Source organism: Pleurodeles waltl, chromosome 10 (assembly GCF_031143425.1).
Source record: "Pleurodeles waltl isolate 20211129_DDA chromosome 10, aPleWal1.hap1.20221129, whole genome shotgun sequence".
NCBI classification, from domain to species: Eukaryota; Metazoa; Chordata; class Amphibia; order Caudata; family Salamandridae; genus Pleurodeles; species Pleurodeles waltl.
The window spans coordinates 327,923,412-327,941,556 of NC_090449.1; the positions used below are offsets into that span (position 1 = coordinate 327,923,412).

The 18,145-nt window shown below is 48.3% G+C and overlaps 16 non-coding genes across 16 annotated transcripts; all 16 read right to left on the reverse strand.

Moving 5' to 3' along the window:
* Window positions 1–412: 412 nt before the first annotated feature.
* TRNAV-AAC (transfer RNA valine (anticodon AAC)) lies at window positions 413–485 on the reverse strand. The gene has a single exon. It is a non-coding gene; the product is annotated as a tRNA-Val (tRNA).
* A 1,521-nt stretch (window positions 486–2,006) lies between these two features.
* On the reverse strand, window positions 2,007–2,079 carry TRNAV-UAC (transfer RNA valine (anticodon UAC)). Its single transcript has one exon. It is a non-coding gene; the product is annotated as a tRNA-Val (tRNA).
* A 444-nt stretch (window positions 2,080–2,523) lies between these two features.
* On the reverse strand, window positions 2,524–2,595 carry TRNAP-UGG (transfer RNA proline (anticodon UGG)). Its single transcript has one exon. It is a non-coding gene; the product is annotated as a tRNA-Pro (tRNA).
* Window positions 2,596–3,899: 1,304 nt separating this feature from the next.
* On the reverse strand, window positions 3,900–3,972 carry TRNAV-AAC (transfer RNA valine (anticodon AAC)). Its single transcript has one exon. It is a non-coding gene; the product is annotated as a tRNA-Val (tRNA).
* Window positions 3,973–5,493: 1,521 nt separating this feature from the next.
* Window positions 5,494–5,566, reverse strand: TRNAV-UAC (transfer RNA valine (anticodon UAC)). Its single transcript has one exon. It is a non-coding gene; the product is annotated as a tRNA-Val (tRNA).
* Window positions 5,567–6,010: 444 nt separating this feature from the next.
* Window positions 6,011–6,082, reverse strand: TRNAP-UGG (transfer RNA proline (anticodon UGG)). The gene has a single exon. It is a non-coding gene; the product is annotated as a tRNA-Pro (tRNA).
* A 1,336-nt stretch (window positions 6,083–7,418) lies between these two features.
* Window positions 7,419–7,491, reverse strand: TRNAV-AAC (transfer RNA valine (anticodon AAC)). Its single transcript has one exon. It is a non-coding gene; the product is annotated as a tRNA-Val (tRNA).
* Window positions 7,492–9,012: 1,521 nt separating this feature from the next.
* Window positions 9,013–9,085, reverse strand: TRNAV-UAC (transfer RNA valine (anticodon UAC)). Its single transcript has one exon. It is a non-coding gene; the product is annotated as a tRNA-Val (tRNA).
* A 444-nt stretch (window positions 9,086–9,529) lies between these two features.
* TRNAP-UGG (transfer RNA proline (anticodon UGG)) lies at window positions 9,530–9,601 on the reverse strand. Its single transcript has one exon. It is a non-coding gene; the product is annotated as a tRNA-Pro (tRNA).
* Window positions 9,602–10,937: 1,336 nt separating this feature from the next.
* TRNAV-AAC (transfer RNA valine (anticodon AAC)) lies at window positions 10,938–11,010 on the reverse strand. The gene has a single exon. It is a non-coding gene; the product is annotated as a tRNA-Val (tRNA).
* Window positions 11,011–12,531: 1,521 nt separating this feature from the next.
* On the reverse strand, window positions 12,532–12,604 carry TRNAV-UAC (transfer RNA valine (anticodon UAC)). Its single transcript has one exon. It is a non-coding gene; the product is annotated as a tRNA-Val (tRNA).
* Window positions 12,605–13,048: 444 nt separating this feature from the next.
* TRNAP-UGG (transfer RNA proline (anticodon UGG)) lies at window positions 13,049–13,120 on the reverse strand. Its single transcript has one exon. It is a non-coding gene; the product is annotated as a tRNA-Pro (tRNA).
* A 1,336-nt stretch (window positions 13,121–14,456) lies between these two features.
* On the reverse strand, window positions 14,457–14,529 carry TRNAV-AAC (transfer RNA valine (anticodon AAC)). Its single transcript has one exon. It is a non-coding gene; the product is annotated as a tRNA-Val (tRNA).
* A 1,521-nt stretch (window positions 14,530–16,050) lies between these two features.
* TRNAV-UAC (transfer RNA valine (anticodon UAC)) lies at window positions 16,051–16,123 on the reverse strand. The gene has a single exon. It is a non-coding gene; the product is annotated as a tRNA-Val (tRNA).
* Window positions 16,124–16,567: 444 nt separating this feature from the next.
* On the reverse strand, window positions 16,568–16,639 carry TRNAP-UGG (transfer RNA proline (anticodon UGG)). Its single transcript has one exon. It is a non-coding gene; the product is annotated as a tRNA-Pro (tRNA).
* Window positions 16,640–17,975: 1,336 nt separating this feature from the next.
* On the reverse strand, window positions 17,976–18,048 carry TRNAV-AAC (transfer RNA valine (anticodon AAC)). The gene has a single exon. It is a non-coding gene; the product is annotated as a tRNA-Val (tRNA).
* Window positions 18,049–18,145: the final 97 nt, after the last annotated feature.

Here is an 18,145-nt window from a genome sequence, read left to right on the forward strand (position 1 = left end):
AGACCTATCAGAAGTGCGATTTGAACCCACAACTACATGAGCAAACCAGGATGCTTAGCTTAACTGAAGATCAAGCTCTCTTGAGGCTGCCGCCTTAGACCACTCGGCCATCCTGACAGCTGAGTCTGTGTTTAGGTCTGACTCCTCAGTCTGCACTTGTCGATGCTGCCGCTTGCAATGTTCCTATCAAGGTGACAGGTTTAAAGGCCCCACAATATAACATGGCCAAGAAAAAAAAAAGTAAAAAACAGAATAAGAAACCAGGCACATGCACGACTACGCAAAGATGCAGATAACTTTTTACCGGCCTGCAATAGTAATACAAGTTTTACACAGGTCACAAGTTTTTAAAGGCCATCCCTGAGTGAGACTAAGCTTTTAGGGAGCAAACACAAAAGCAGACACTGCCCATTGTTTCTGCCCGGTCTCGAACCGGGGACCTTTCGCGTGTTAGGCGAACGTGATAACCACTACACTACAGAAACAAGCATGAGGGCTTGACTGAAGGAGCAAAATTCCCCTCATATGTTTGCCCGATTGCCTCTATACTTGATCAGCAGTTGCTCGCAAAGCGAGGAGTAAGTGTGAAAATTGCAGCGTTGTCAGCCAGCAAGCGTACACTCAGATGTACTGAAAAGTCACAGCTGCGGGTAGAGACAAATATCTGATGCCTAAATGCCTGAAACCAGAGCCTGTGAAAGCATCACACAGAGCACACTGAAAGCAAGCAGGAAGGAAGCCAAGGCATGGTGATCCTTTTTTTCTCCTGAGGCTAAAAATATTTTGCACAACAATGCTTTGAGTGGAATGAGGAATCTTCAAGCTTTGTGTATTTTGAGTAAAATTTGTGTGTTTTCTGCTAAAAAGGGTGTGTTGGGGATTTGGACCCGGACACCAACGAGCGAGGGCACAGAAGCACCACTGCTCAGACCCTGCTCCTAGGGTTGAGGGCAGAGAGTGGGCGAATACATCGCAAGGCAAGAAAATGCACATGGTTCTCTCTTCTGCAATATGACTAGAGTCATTTCCATGGTCGTCATCGAACATGACATAAAACGCCTCTATCCTTTAGACCTTTTGGCCCATAATTACAAGAGGATGACTGAGTGAGACGCTCTGCCAAATTTGGCAGCCTCGCACTCAGTCATTTTCAAAATGCAGGGAAGCGCCGTATTTAGTAGAATACAGCGCACCCCTGTGCTTCCCTCTGCGCCAGCTCTAAATTAGCTGCCGAGCACCAACGCAGCCATCCTTGCGCCATGGTACAAGGATGGCTGCGTGGAGGGGGAAATTGTTTTTGTTCAGGAAGGCACACCTTCCTGCACAACAGAAATCTTCAGTGGCGATATGTTCGTGCAGCACACATAGAAAGAGCAAAAATGAGGAGAAATGAAAACATTTCTGCTCGTTTCTCCACTATAACGACACCCATTGTATGGCGCTTGGATTTTGGCGCTGCCACAGATTTACAAAAACTCGTAAAACTGGAGCAGCATCAAAATGCTATGGTGTTGCAGTGGCCCACCCAGAGCAACGCCCATTGCACGCCCCTTCCAGGGAAAGGGCTGCGTGTGAAGGGGCCGTATTTACAAGGTGGTGTTAAGCCACAAAACGTGGTTGAACGGCGTCTTGTAAATACGGCACAGTACATAGTGCCACCGGGGCGTCACTAAAGATGATGTGCCGGTGGCGATAGGGCCTTGTAAGTCTGGCCCTTTCTTTGCTCAAGGTGTATGTTCTTGGTGAAGGTAGGAAAGCCATTTTCGCTCTCATACCTTCCTTCCTTGGCTGGCTTGACCACAGTAGGCCCAGGCTTCAATGCAAAGGTCAAAAAGGGAGCAACTGACTGCCGTAAGGTGTATCGTCTTCTCTTGGTGAGTTGAGACCGATGCCCTTGGAGCGTAGTACCTCACGATGGTGAGGGATAGACACAGCCTCTTTAATTTCAATTTACCTGTCAGGTGAGGTGGTAAATGCAAATAATGTGATAAAGCACAGCAACTTGCTGTTTCTGCCTGGCCTCGAACCAGGGACCTTTCGCGTGTAAGGCGAACGTGATAACCACTACACTACAGAAACAGACATGCCTGCTTATTTGCTTCATGTGGCTATGCATTGGACTGGAACCACTGCACTGGAAACAGACACACCTGCTTTCTTTATGTGGCTATGCTTTGGACTGGAATGCAAGGACTAAGGGACAATATTCATGACGCTCAAAGCTGAGCCTTTCTGACAGGATCTCTTCCTTTGGAAGAAAGGAACTGGGATCACTTTCATTCCAAGAGGTGATTTCAAAACCAGCCCTGCAATTACTTTGGAGAAGCACTGTGCATTTCATGTTCCAACGAGAAGTGCTGCTCCAACACAAAAAAGCAGTTAGAAAGAAATCCCGCACTCCTTCATCATGCCGAACTGCCTCGACACCAGTAGAAAGCATGCAATGCATTCCACCATGGCATCTTACAAGAGTGGAAAGCAGAAATACTCCTGTTTAAAAACAGATCGAACCTATGAAGGCACGGGCTCGTCCGGGATTTGAACCCGGGACCTCTCACACCCAAAGCGAGAATCATACCCCTAGACCAACGAGCCTGCTGCTTTTGTGAAAAAGCAGGGCCACTTGGAGACTCTCCTTCTAAGCGTGCCATAGCAATTGATGTTTTGTGCCAAGGGGTTTTTTTTTGCCTCTAGCAAGGCAAGAGGTAGTCAAGAAGCCCTATGCTAGCAAGCTGAACTGTGGCGCTGATGAGAAAAGCAGACCCTTTCTGGTAGTTGTACGCCTCCGCAGGACCTGGGCCCTTGCACCGTAGACTTCCAGACCAGAAGCACTGAAGGGCCTGCCATCTCTTGCGCCTGAGCCAGAGGAGCATGCCTCTTGTATTCAAGCACAATTGCTCGCTCAGTGCTCGATCAGGCGAGATTTATATGAGTGCCTCACAGGCCTGAAACACTCACCTGGGAGACGCGGGGTGGCTGAATTCCCAGAATGGCCTTCGATAGGAAAATCACCTCCTTTCCTCCCGACTCATTTCAGAATTGGGTGAAAATCGCAAGACAGTGTTCAGGGGTGCATGGGTACTGCCTACTCCCAGCTGCCTCTCTGTCTTCTTCATGTTAATTTCAAGTCACAAGGAGGGACCATTGCCATTCTGCTCCGCCCACCTAACCAGGAAACCCAGGTTGAGCTTGTCTGCCTGTTGTTGTTGCAGGGGCAGTGCCTTCTCTGCCCAAAAGTGGCAGGAGAGCCTCACTTCAAACGATGGAATCAACTGCTTAAGTAGAAACCAGCATGGTAGTTACAGTGATAAGGTGCAGCTCTAACAGAAGGCGTGACTGAGATGCCCCTTCCAGAAATACATGGAATGCTGATTGAGGGCCCAGCCGGAGGGTTGGTGGATTTCTTTTCATATGCTACAGCAGCTTGCAAAGATAGTGTTGTGGGGAGCTGGCTGTGCAAGCAGAGGAAGATTTAAGGGCAGAAAATAGACCTATCAGAAGTGCGATATGAACCCACAACTACATGAGCAAACCAGGATGCTTAGCTTAACTGAAGATCAAGCTCTCTTGAGGCTGCCGCCTTAGACCACTCGGCCATCCTGACAGCTGAGTCTGTGTTTAGGTCTGACTCCTCAGTCTGCACTTGTCGATGCTGCCGCTTGCAATGTTCCTATCAAGGTGACAGGTTTAAAGGCCCCACAATATAACATGGCCAAGAAAAAAAAAAGTAAAAAACAGAATAAGAAACCAGGCACATGCACGACTACGCAAAGATGCAGATAACTTTTTACCGGCCTGCAATAGTAATACAAGTTTTACACAGGTCACAAGTTTTTAAAGGCCATCCCTGAGTGAGACTAAGCTTTTAGGGAGCAAACACAAAAGCAGACACTGCCCATTGTTTCTGCCCGGTCTCAAACCGGGGACCTTTCGCGTGTTAGGCGAACGTGATAACCACTACACTACAGAAACAAGCATGAGGGCTTGACTGAAGGAGCAAAATTCCCCTCATATGTTTGCCCGATTGCCTCTATACTTGATCAGCAGTTGCTCGCAAAGCGAGGAGTAAGTGTGAAAATTGCAGCGTTGTCAGCCAGCAAGCGTACACTCAGATGTACTGAAAAGTCACAGCTGCGGGTAGAGACAAATATCTGATGCCTAAATGCCTGAAACCAGAGCCTGTGAAAGCATCACACAGAGCACACTGAAAGCAAGCAGGAAGGAAGCCAAGGCATGGTGATCCTTTTTTTCTCCTGAGGCTAAAAATATTTTGCACAACAATGCTTTGAGTGGAATGAGGAATCTTCAAGCTTTGTGTATTTTGAGTAAAATTTGTGTGTTTTCTGCTAAAAAGGGTGTGTTGGGGATTTGGACCCGGACACCAACGAGCGAGGGCACAGAAGCACCACTGCTCAGACCCTGCTCCTAGGGTTGAGGGCAGAGAGTGGGCGAATACATCGCAAGGCAAGAAAATGCACATGGTTCTCTCTTCTGCAATATGACTAGAGTCATTTCCATGGTCGTCATCGAACATGACATAAAACGCCTCTATCCTTTAGACCTTTTGGCCCATAATTACAAGAGGATGACTGAGTGAGACGCTCTGCCAAATTTGGCAGCCTCGCACTCAGTCATTTTCAAAATGCAGGGAAGCGCCGTATTTAGTAGAATACAGCGCACCCCTGTGCTTCCCTCTGCGCCAGCTCTAAATTAGCTGCCGAGCACCAACGCAGCCATCCTTGCGCCATGGTACAAGGATGGCTGCGTGGAGGGGGAAATTGTTTTTGTTCAGGAAGGCACACCTTCCTGCACAACAGAAATCTTCAGTGGCGATATGTTCGTGCAGCACACATAGAAAGAGCAAAAATGAGGAGAAATGAAAACATTTCTGCTCGTTTCTCCACTATAACGACACCCATTGTATGGCGCTTGGATTTTGGCGCTGCCACAGATTTACAAAAACTCGTAAAACTGGAGCAGCATCAAAATGCTATGGTGTTGCAGTGGCCCACCCAGAGCAACGCCCATTGCACGCCCCTTCCAGGGAAAGGGCTGCGTGTGAAGGGGCCATATTTACAAGGTGGTGTTAAGCCACAAAACGTGGTTGAACGGCGTCTTGTAAATACGGCACAGTACATAGTGCCACCGGGGCGTCACTAAAGATGATGTGCCGGTGGCGATAGGGCCTTGTAAGTCTGGCCCTTTCTTTGCTCAAGGTGTATGTTCTTGGTGAAGGTAGGAAAGCCATTTTCGCTCTCATACCTTCCTTCCTTGGCTGGCTTGACCACAGTAGGCCCAGGCTTCAATGGAAAGGTCAAAAAGGGAGCAACTGACTGCCGTAAGGTGTATCGTCTTCTCTTGGTGAGTTGAGACCGATGCCCTTGGAGCGTAGTACCTCACGATGGTGAGGGATAGACACAGCCTCTTTAATTTCAATTTACCTGTCAGGTGAGGTGGTAAATGCAAATAATGTGATAAAGCACAGCAACTTGCTGTTTCTGCCTGGCCTCGAACCAGGGACCTTTCGCGTGTAAGGCAAACGTGATAACCACTACACTACAGAAACAGACATGCCTGCTTATTTGCTTCATGTGGCTATGCATTGGACTGGAACCACTGCACTGGAAACAGACACACCTGCTTTCTTTATGTGGCTATGCTTTGGACTGGAATGCAAGGACTAAGGGACAATATTCATGACGCTCAAAGCTGAGCCTTTCTGACAGGATCTCTTCCTTTGGAAGAAAGGAACTGGGATCACTTTCATTCCAAGAGGTGATTTCAAAACCAGCCCTGCAATTACTTTGGAGAAGCACTGTGCATTTCATGTTCCAACGAGAAGTGCTGCTCCAACACAAAAAAGCAGTTAGAAAGAAATCCCGCACTCCTTCATCATGCCGAACTGCCTCGACACCAGTAGAAAGCATGCAATGCATTCCACCATGGCATCTTACAAGAGTGGAAAGCAGAAATACTCCTGTTTAAAAACAGATCGAACCTATGAAGGCACGGGCTCGTCCGGGATTTGAACCCGGGACCTCTCACACCCAAAGCGAGAATCATACCCCTAGACCAACGAGCCTGCTGCTGCAAAAGCCTTTCAAACATCTTCTGAAGTGTCTTTGTGAAAAAGCAGGGCCACTTGGAGACTCTCCTTCTAAGCGTGCCATAGCAATTGATGTTTTGTGCTAAGGGTTTTTTTTTTGCCTCTAGCAAGGCAAGAGGTAGTCAAGAAGCCCTATGCTAGCAAGCTGAACTGTGGCGCTGATGAGAAAAGCAGACCCTTTCTGGTAGTTGTACGCCTCCGCAGGACCTGGGCCCTTGCACCGTAGACTTCCAGACCAGAAGCACTGAAGGGCCTGCCATCTCTTGCGCCTGAGCCAGAGGAGCATGCCTCTTGTATTCAAGCACAATTGCTCGCTCAGTGCTCGATCAGGCGAGATTTATATGAGTGCCTCACAGGCCTGAAACACTCACCTGGGAGACGCGGGGTGGCTGAATTCCCAGAATGGCCTTCGATAGGAAAATCACCTCCTTTCCTCCCGACTCATTTCAGAATTGGGTGAAAATCGCAAGACAGTGTTCAGGGGTGCATGGGTACTGCCTACTCCCAGCTGCCTCTCTGTCTTCTTCATGTTAATTTCAAGTCACAAGGAGGGACCATTGCCATTCTGCTCCGCCCACCTAACCAGGAAACCCAGGTTGAGCTTGTCTGCCTGTTGTTGTTGCAGGGGCAGTGCCTTCTCTGCCCAAAAGTGGCAGGAGAGCCTCACTTCAAACGATGGAATCAACTGCTTAAGTAGAAACCAGCATGGTAGTTACAGTGATAAGGTGCAGCTCTAACAGAAGGCGTGACTGAGATGCCCCTTCCAGAAATACATGGAATGCTGATTGAGGGCCCAGCCGGAGGGTTGGTGGATTTCTTTTCATATGCTACAGCAGCTTGCAAAGATAGTGTTGTGGGGAGCTGGCTGTGCAAGCAGAGGAAGATTTAAGGGCAGAAAATAGACCTATCAGAAGTGCGATATGAACCCACAACTACATGAGCAAACCAGGATGCTTAGCTTAACTGAAGATCAAGCTCTCTTGAGGCTGCCGCCTTAGACCACTCGGCCATCCTGACAGCTGAGTCTGTGTTTAGGTCTGACTCCTCAGTCTGCACTTGTCGATGCTGCCGCTTGCAATGTTCCTATCAAGGTGACAGGTTTAAAGGCCCCACAATATAACATGGCCAAGAAAAAAAAAAGTAAAAAACAGAATAAGAAACCAGGCACATGCACGACTACGCAAAGATGCAGATAACTTTTTACCGGCCTGCAATAGTAATACAAGTTTTACACAGGTCACAAGTTTTTAAAGGCCATCCCTGAGTGAGACTAAGCTTTTAGGGAGCAAACACAAAAGCAGACACTGCCCATTGTTTCTGCCCGGTCTCGAACCGGGGACCTTTCGCGTGTTAGGCGAACGTGATAACCACTACACTACAGAAACAAGCATGAGGGCTTGACTGAAGGAGCAAAATTCCCCTCATATGTTTGCCCGATTGCCTCTATACTTGATCAGCAGTTGCTCGCAAAGCGAGGAGTAAGTGTGAAAATTGCAGCGTTGTCAGCCAGCAAGCGTACACTCAGATGTACTGAAAAGTCACAGCTGCGGGTAGAGACAAATATCTGATGCCTAAATGCCTGAAACCAGAGCCTGTGAAAGCATCACACAGAGCACACTGAAAGCAAGCAGGAAGGAAGCCAAGGCATGGTGATCCTTTTTTTCTCCTGAGGCTAAAAATATTTTGCACAACAATGCTTTGAGTGGAATGAGGAATCTTCAAGCTTTGTGTATTTTGAGTAAAATTTGTGTGTTTTCTGCTAAAAAGGGTGTGTTGGGGATTTGGACCCGGACACCAACGAGCGAGGGCACAGAAGCACCACTGCTCAGACCCTGCTCCTAGGGTTGAGGGCAGAGAGTGGGCGAATACATCGCAAGGCAAGAAAATGCACATGGTTCTCTCTTCTGCAATATGACTAGAGTCATTTCCATGGTCGTCATCGAACATGACATAAAACGCCTCTATCCTTTAGACCTTTTGGCCCATAATTACAAGAGGATGACTGAGTGAGACGCTCTGCCAAATTTGGCAGCCTCGCACTCAGTCATTTTCAAAATGCAGGGAAGCGCCGTATTTAGTAGAATACAGCGCACCCCTGTGCTTCCCTCTGCGCCAGCTCTAAATTAGCTGCCGAGCACCAACGCAGCCATCCTTGCGCCATGGTACAAGGATGGCTGCGTGGAGGGGGAAATTGTTTTTGTTCAGGAAGGCACACCTTCCTGCACAACAGAAATCTTCAGTGGCGATATGTTCGTGCAGCACACATAGAAAGAGCAAAAATGAGGAGAAATGAAAACATTTCTGCTCGTTTCTCCACTATAACGACACCCATTGTATGGCGCTTGGATTTTGGCGCTGCCACAGATTTACAAAAACTCGTAAAACTGGAGCAGCATCAAAATGCTATGGTGTTGCAGTGGCCCACCCAGAGCAACGCCCATTGCACGCCCCTTCCAGGGAAAGGGCTGCGTGTGAAGGGGCCGTATTTACAAGGTGGTGTTAAGCCACAAAACGTGGTTGAACGGCGTCTTGTAAATACGGCACAGTACATAGTGCCACCGGGGCGTCACTAAAGATGATGTGCCGGTGGCGATAGGGCCTTGTAAGTCTGGCCCTTTCTTTGCTCAAGGTGTATGTTCTTGGTGAAGGTAGGAAAGCCATTTTCGCTCTCATACCTTCCTTCCTTGGCTGGCTTGACCACAGTAGGCCCAGGCTTCAATGGAAAGGTCAAAAAGGGAGCAACTGACTGCCGTAAGGTGTATCGTCTTCTCTTGGTGAGTTGAGACCGATGCCCTTGGAGCGTAGTACCTCACGATGGTGAGGGATAGACACAGCCTCTTTAATTTCAATTTACCTGTCAGGTGAGGTGGTAAATGCAAATAATGTGATAAAGCACAGCAACTTGCTGTTTCTGCCTGGCCTCGAACCAGGGACCTTTCGCGTGTAAGGCGAACGTGATAACCACTACACTACAGAAACAGACATGCCTGCTTATTTGCTTCATGTGGCTATGCATTGGACTGGAACCACTGCACTGGAAACAGACACACCTGCTTTCTTTATGTGGCTATGCTTTGGACTGGAATGCAAGGACTAAGGGACAATATTCATGACGCTCAAAGCTGAGCCTTTCTGACAGGATCTCTTCCTTTGGAAGAAAGGAACTGGGATCACTTTCATTCCAAGAGGTGATTTCAAAACCAGCCCTGCAATTACTTTGGAGAAGCACTGTGCATTTCATGTTCCAACGAGAAGTGCTGCTCCAACACAAAAAAGCAGTTAGAAAGAAATCCCGCACTCCTTCATCATGCCGAACTGCCTCGACACCAGTAGAAAGCATGCAATGCATTCCACCATGGCATCTTACAAGAGTGGAAAGCAGAAATACTCCTGTTTAAAAACAGATCGAACCTATGAAGGCACGGGCTCGTCCGGGATTTGAACCCGGGACCTCTCACACCCAAAGCGAGAATCATACCCCTAGACCAACGAGCCTGCTGCTGCAAAAGCCTTTCAAACATCTTCTGAAGTGTCTTTGTGAAAAAGCAGGGCCACTTGGAGACTCTCCTTCTAAGCGTGCCATAGCAATTGATGTTTTGTGCCAAGGGGTTTTTTTTTGCCTCTAGCAAGGCAAGAGGTAGTCAAGAAGCCCTATGCTAGCAAGCTGAACTGTGGCGCTGATGAGAAAAGCAGACCCTTTCTGGTAGTTGTACGCCTCCGCAGGACCTGGGCCCTTGCACCGTAGACTTCCAGACCAGAAGCACTGAAGGGCCTGCCATCTCTTGCGCCTGAGCCAGAGGAGCATGCCTCTTGTATTCAAGCACAATTGCTCACTCAGTGCTCGATCAGGCGAGATTTATATGAGTGCCTCACAGGCCTGAAACACTCACCTGGGAGACGCGGGGTGGCTGAATTCCCAGAATGGCCTTCGATAGGAAAATCACCTCCTTTCCTCCCGACTCATTTCAGAATTGGGTGAAAATCGCAAGACAGTGTTCAGGGGTGCATGGGTACTGCCTACTCCCAGCTGCCTCTCTGTCTTCTTCATGTTAATTTCAAGTCACAAGGAGGGACCATTGCCATTCTGCTCCGCCCACCTAACCAGGAAACCCAGGTTGAGCTTGTCTGCCTGTTGTTGTTGCAGGGGCAGTGCCTTCTCTGCCCAAAAGTGGCAGGAGAGCCTCACTTCAAACGATGGAATCAACTGCTTAAGTAGAAACCAGCATGGTAGTTACAGTGATAAGGTGCAGCTCTAACAGAAGGCGTGACTGAGATGCCCCTTCCAGAAATACATGGAATGCTGATTGAGGGCCCAGCCGGAGGGTTGGTGGATTTCTTTTCATATGCTACAGCAGCTTGCAAAGATAGTGTTGTGGGGAGCTGGCTGTGCAAGCAGAGGAAGATTTAAGGGCAGAAAATAGACCTATCAGAAGTGCGATATGAACCCACAACTACATGAGCAAACCAGGATGCTTAGCTTAACTGAAGATCAAGCTCTCTTGAGGCTGCCGCCTTAGACCACTCGGCCATCCTGACAGCTGAGTCTGTGTTTAGGTCTGACTCCTCAGTCTGCACTTGTCGATGCTGCCGCTTGCAATGTTCCTATCAAGGTGACAGGTTTAAAGGCCCCACAATATAACATGGCCAAGAAAAAAAAAAGTAAAAAACAGAATAAGAAACCAGGCACATGCACGACTACGCAAAGATGCAGATAACTTTTTACCGGCCTGCAATAGTAATACAAGTTTTACACAGGTCACAAGTTTTTAAAGGCCATCCCTGAGTGAGACTAAGCTTTTAGGGAGCAAACACAAAAGCAGACACTGCCCATTGTTTCTGCCCGGTCTCGAACCGGGGACCTTTCGCGTGTTAGGCGAACGTGATAACCACTACACTACAGAAACAAGCATGAGGGCTTGACTGAAGGAGCAAAATTCCCCTCATATGTTTGCCCGATTGCCTCTATACTTGATCAGCAGTTGCTCGCAAAGCGAGGAGTAAGTGTGAAAATTGCAGCGTTGTCAGCCAGCAAGCGTACACTCAGATGTACTGAAAAGTCACAGCTGCGGGTAGAGACAAATATCTGATGCCTAAATGCCTGAAACCAGAGCCTGTGAAAGCATCACACAGAGCACACTGAAAGCAAGCAGGAAGGAAGCCAAGGCATGGTGATCCTTTTTTTCTCCTGAGGCTAAAAATATTTTGCACAACAATGCTTTGAGTGGAATGAGGAATCTTCAAGCTTTGTGTATTTTGAGTAAAATTTGTGTGTTTTCTGCTAAAAAGGGTGTGTTGGGGATTTGGACCCGGACACCAACGAGCGAGGGCACAGAAGCACCACTGCTCAGACCCTGCTCCTAGGGTTGAGGGCAGAGAGTGGGCGAATACATCGCAAGGCAAGAAAATGCACATGGTTCTCTCTTCTGCAATATGACTAGAGTCATTTCCATGGTCGTCATCGAACATGACATAAAACGCCTCTATCCTTTAGACCTTTTGGCCCATAATTACAAGAGGATGACTGAGTGAGACGCTCTGCCAAATTTGGCAGCCTCGCACTCAGTCATTTTCAAAATGCAGGGAAGCGCCGTATTTAGTAGAATACAGCGCACCCCTGTGCTTCCCTCTGCGCCAGCTCTAAATTAGCTGCCGAGCACCAACGCAGCCATCCTTGCGCCATGGTACAAGGATGGCTGCGTGGAGGGGGAAATTGTTTTTGTTCAGGAAGGCACACCTTCCTGCACAACAGAAATCTTCAGTGGCGATATGTTCGTGCAGCACACATAGAAAGAGCAAAAATGAGGAGAAATGAAAACATTTCTGCTCGTTTCTCCACTATAACGACACCTATGGTATGGCGCTTGGATTTTGGCGCTGCCACAGATTTACAAAAACTCGTAAAACTGGAGCAGCATCAAAATGCTATGGTGTTGCAGTGGCCCACCCAGAGCAACGCCCATTGCACGCCCCTTCCAGGGAAAGGGCTGCGTGTGAAGGGGCCGTATTTACAAGGTGGTGTTAAGCCACAAAACGTGGTTGAACGGCGTCTTGTAAATACGGCACAGTACATAGTGCCACCGGGGCGTCACTAAAGATGATGTGCCGGTGGCGATAGGGCCTTGTAAGTCTGGCCCTTTCTTTGCTCAAGGTGTATGTTCTTGGTGAAGGTAGGAAAGCCATTTTCGCTCTCATACCTTCCTTCCTTGGCTGGCTTGACCACAGTAGGCCCAGGCTTCAATGGAAAGGTCAAAAAGGGAGCAACTGACTGCCGTAAGGTGTATCGTCTTCTCTTGGTGAGTTGAGACCGATGCCCTTGGAGCGTAGTACCTCACGATGGTGAGGGATAGACACAGCCTCTTTAATTTCAATTTACCTGTCAGGTGAGGTGGTAAATGCAAATAATGTGATAAAGCACAGCAACTTGCTGTTTCTGCCTGGCCTCGAACCAGGGACCTTTCGCGTGTAAGGCGAACGTGATAACCACTACACTACAGAAACAGACATGCCTGCTTATTTGCTTCATGTGGCTATGCATTGGACTGGAACCACTGCACTGGAAACAGACACACCTGCTTTCTTTATGTGGCTATGCTTTGGACTGGAATGCAAGGACTAAGGGACAATATTCATGACGCTCAAAGCTGAGCCTTTCTGACAGGATCTCTTCCTTTGGAAGAAAGGAACTGGGATCACTTTCATTCCAAGAGGTGATTTCAAAACCAGCCCTGCAATTACTTTGGAGAAGCACTGTGCATTTCATGTTCCAACGAGAAGTGCTGCTCCAACACAAAAAAGCAGTTAGAAAGAAATCCCGCACTCCTTCATCATGCCGAACTGCCTCGACACCAGTAGAAAGCATGCAATGCATTCCACCATGGCATCTTACAAGAGTGGAAAGCAGAAATACTCCTGTTTAAAAACAGATCGAACCTATGAAGGCACGGGCTCGTCCGGGATTTGAACCCGGGACCTCTCACACCCAAAGCGAGAATCATACCCCTAGACCAACGAGCCTGCTGCTGCAAAAGCCTTTCAAACATCTTCTGAAGTGTCTTTGTGAAAAAGCAGGGCCACTTGGAGACTCTCCTTCTAAGCGTGCCATAGCAATTGATGTTTTGTGCCAAGGGGTTTTTTTTTGCCTCTAGCAAGGCAAGAGGTAGTCAAGAAGCCCTATGCTAGCAAGCTGAACTGTGGCGCTGATGAGAAAAGCAGACCCTTTCTGGTAGTTGTACGCCTCCGCAGGACCTGGGCCCTTGCACCGTAGACTTCCAGACCAGAAGCACTGAAGGGCCTGCCATCTCTTGCGCCTGAGCCAGAGGAGCATGCCTCTTGTATTCAAGCACAATTGCTCGCTCAGTGCTCGATCAGGCGAGATTTATATGAGTGCCTCACAGGCCTGAAACACTCACCTGGGAGACGCGGGGTGGCTGAATTCCCAGAATGGCCTTCGATAGGAAAATCACCTCCTTTCCTCCCGACTCATTTCAGAATTGGGTGAAAATCGCAAGACAGTGTTCAGGGGTGCATGGGTACTGCCTACTCCCAGCTGCCTCTCTGTCTTCTTCATGTTAATTTCAAGTCACAAGGAGGGACCATTGCCATTCTGCTCCGCCCACCTAACCAGGAAACCCAGGTTGAGCTTGTCTGCCTGTTGTTGTTGCAGGGGCAGTGCCTTCTCTGCCCAAAAGTGGCAGGAGAGACTCACTTCAAACGATGGAATCAACTGCTTAAGTAGAAACCAGCATGGTAGTTACAGTGATAAGGTGCAGCTCTAACAGAAGGCGTGACTGAGATGCCCCTTCCAGAAATACATGGAATGCTGATTGAGGGCCCAGCCGGAGGGTTGGTGGATTTCTTTTCATATGCTACAGCAGCTTGCAAAGATAGTGTTGTGGGGAGCTGGCTGTGCAAGCAGAGGAAGATTTAAGGGCAGAAAATAGACCTATCAGAAGTGCGATATGAACCCACAACTACATGAGCAAACCAGGATGCTTAGCTTAACTGAAGATCAAGCTCTCTTGAGGCTGCCGCCTTAGACCACTCGGCCATCCTGACAGCTGAGTCTGTGTTTAGGTCTGACTCCTCAGTCTGCACTTGTCGATGCTGCCGCTTGCAATGTTCCTATCAAGGTGACAGGTTTAAAGGCCCCACAATATAACATGGCCAAGAAAAAAAAAAGTAAAAAACAGAATAAGAAACCAGGCACATGCACGACTACGCAAAGATGCAGATAACTTTTTACCGGCCTGCAATAGTAATACAAGTTTTACACAGGTCACAAGTTTTTAAAGGCCATCCCTGAGTGAGACTAAGCTTTTAGGGAGCAAACACAAAAGCAGACACTGCCCATTGTTTCTGCCCGGTCTCGAACCGGGGACCTTTCGCGTGTTAGGCGAACGTGATAACCACTACACTACAGAAACAAGCATGAGGGCTTGACTGAAGGAGCAAAATTCCCCTCATATGTTTGCCCGATTGCCTCTATACTTGATCAGCAGTTGCTCGCAAAGCGAGGAGTAAGTGTGAAAATTGCAGCGTTGTCAGCCAGCAAGCGTACACTCAGATGTACTGAAAAGTCACAGCTGCGGGTAGAGACAAATATCTGATGCCTAAATGCCTGAAACCAGAGCCTGTGAAAGCATCACACAGAGCACACTGAAAGCAAGCAGGAAGGAAGCCAAGGCATGGTGATCCTTTTTTTCTCCTGAGGCTAAAAATATTTTGCACAACAATGCTTTGAGTGGAATGAGGAATCTTCAAGCTTTGTGTATTTTGAGTAAAATTTGTGTGTTTTCTGCTAAAAAGGGTGTGTTGGGGATTTGGACCCGGACACCAACGAGCGAGGGCACAGAAGCACCACTGCTCAGACCCTGCTCCTAGGGTTGAGGGCAGAGAGTGGGCGAATACATCGCAAGGCAAGAAAATGCACATGGTTCTCTCTTCTGCAATATGACTAGAGTCATTTCCATGGTCGTCATCGAACATGACATAAAACGCCTCTATCCTTTAGACCTTTTGGCCCATAATTACAAGAGGATGACTGAGTGAGACGCTCTGCCAAATTTGGCAGCCTCGCACTCAGTCATTTTCAAAATGCAGGGAAGCGCCGTATTTAGTAGAATACAGCGCACCCCTGTGCTTCCCTCTGCGCCAGCTCTAAATTAGCTGCCGAGCACCAACGCAGCCATCCTTGCGCCATGGTACAAGGATGGCTGCGTGGAGGGGGAAATTGTTTTTGTTCAGGAAGGCACACCTTCCTGCACAACAGAAATCTTCAGTGGCGATATGTTCGTGCAGCACACATAGAAAGAGCAAAAATGAGGAGAAATGAAAACATTTCTGCTCGTTTCTCCACTATAACGACACCCATTGTATGGCGCTTGGATTTTGGCGCTGCCACAGATTTACAAAAACTCGTAAAACTGGAGCAGCATCAAAATGCTATGGTGTTGCAGTGGCCCACCCAGAGCAACGCCCATTGCACGCCCCTTCCAGGGAAAGGGCTGCGTGTGAAGGGGCCGTATTTACAAGGTGGTGTTAAGCCACAAAACGTGGTTGAACGGCGTCTTGTAAATACGGCACAGTACATAGTGCCACCGGGGCGTCACTAAAGATGATGTGCCGGTGGCGATAGGGCCTTGTAAGTCTGGCCCTTTCTTTGCTCAAGGTGTATGTTCTTGGTGAAGGTAGGAAAGCCATTTTCGCTCTCATACCTTCCTTCCTTGGCTGGCTTGACCACAGTAGGCCCAGGCTTCAATGGAAAGGTCAAAAAGGGAGCAACTGACTGCCGTAAGGTGTATCGTCTTCTCTTGGTGAGTTGAGACCGATGCCCTTGGAGCGTAGTACCTCACGATGGTGAGGGATAGACACAGCCTCTTTAATTTCAATTTACCTGTCAGGTGAGGTGGTAAATGCAAATAATGTGATAAAGCACAGCAACTTGCTGTTTCTGCCTGGCCTCGAACCAGGGACCTTTCGCGTGTAAGGCGAACGTGATAACCACTACACTACAGAAACAGACATGCCTGCTTATTTGCTTCATGTGGCTATGCATTGGACTGGAACCACTGCACTGGAAACAGACACACCTGCTTTCTTTATGTGGCTATGCTTTGGACTGGAATGCAAGGACTAAGGGACAATATTCATGACGCTCAAAGCTGAGCCTTTCTGACAGGATCTCTTCCTTTGGAAGAAAGGAACTGGGATCACTTTCATTCCAAGAGGTGATTTCAAAACCAGCCCTGCAATTACTTTGGAGAAGCACTGTGCATTTCATGTTCCAACGAGAAGTGCTGCTCCAACACAAAAAAGCAGTTAGAAAGAAATCCCGCACTCCTTCATCATGCCGAACTGCCTCGACACCAGTAGAAAGCATGCAATGCATTCCACCATGGCATCTTACAAGAGTGGAAAGCAGAAATACTCCTGTTTAAAAACAGATCGAACCTATGAAGGCACGGGCTCGTCCGGGATTTGAACCCGGGACCTCTCACACCCAAAGCGAGAATCATACCCCTAGACCAACGAGCCTGCTGCTGCAAAAGCCTTTCAAACATCTTCTGAAGTGTCTTTGTGAAAAAGCAGGGCCACTTGGAGACTCTCCTTCTAAGCGTGCCATAGCAATTGATGTTTTGTGCCAAGGGTTTTTTTTTTGCCTCTAGCAAGGCAAGAGGTAGTCAAGAAGCCCTATGCTAGCAAGCTGAACTGTGGCGCTGATGAGAAAAGCAGACCCTTTCTGGTAGTTGTACGCCTCCGCAGGACCTGGGCCCTTGCACCGTAGACTTCCAGACCAGAAGCACTGAAGGGCCTGCCATCTCTTGCGCCTGAGCCAGAGGAGCATGCCTCTTGTATTCAAGCACAATTGCTCGCTCAGTGCTTGATCAGGCGAGATTTATATGAGTGCCTCACAGGCCTGAAACACTCACCTGGGAGACGCGGGGTGGCTGAATTCCCAGAATGGCCTTCGATAGGAAAATCACCTCCTTTCCTCCCGACTCATTTCAGAATTGGGTGAAAATCGCAAGACAGTGTTCAGGGGTGCATGGGTACTGCCTACTCCCAGCTGCCTCTCTGTCTTCTTCATGTTAATTTCAAGTCACAAGGAGGGACCATTGCCATTCTGCTCCGCCCACCTAACCAGGAAACCCAGGTTGAGCTTGTCTGCCTGTTGTTGTTGCAGGGGCAGTGCCTTCTCTGCCCAAAAGTGGCAGGAGAGCCTCACTTCAAACGATGGAATCAACTGCTTAAGTAGAAACCAGCATGGTAGTTACAGTGATAAGGTGCAGCTCTAACAGAAGGCGTGACTGAGATGCCCCTTCCAGAAATACATGGAATGCTGATTGAGGGCCCAGCCGGAGGGTTGGTGGATTTCTTTTCATATGCTACAGCAGCTTGCAAAGATAGTGTTGTGGGGAGCTGGCTGTGCAAGCAGAGGAAGATTTAAGGGCAGAAAATAGACCTATCAGAAGTGCGATATGAACCCACAACTACATGAGCAAACCAGGATGCTTAGCTTAACTGAAGATCAAGCTCTCTTGAGGCTGCCGCCTTAGACCACTCGGCCATCCTGACAGCTGAGTCTGTGTTTAGGTCTGACTCCTCAGTCTGCACTTGTCGATGCTGCCGCTTGCAATGTTCCTATCAAGGTGACAGGTTTAAAGGCCCCACAATATAACATGGCCAAGAAAAAAAAAAGTAAAAAACAGAATAAGAAACCAGGCACATGCACGACTACGCAAAGATGCAGATAACTTTTTACCGGCCTGCAATAGTAATACAAGTTTTACACAGGTCACAAGTTTTTAAAGGCCATCCCTGAGTGAGACTAAGCTTTTAGGGAGCAAACACAAAAGCAGACACTGCCCATTGTTTCTGCCCGGTCTCGAACCGGGGACCTTTCGCGTGTTAGGCGAACGTGATAACCACTACACTACAGAAACAAGCATGAGGGCTTGACTGAAGGAGCAAAATTCCCCTCATATGTTTGCCCGATTGCCTCTATACTTGATCAGCAGTTGCTCGCAAAGCGAGGAGTAA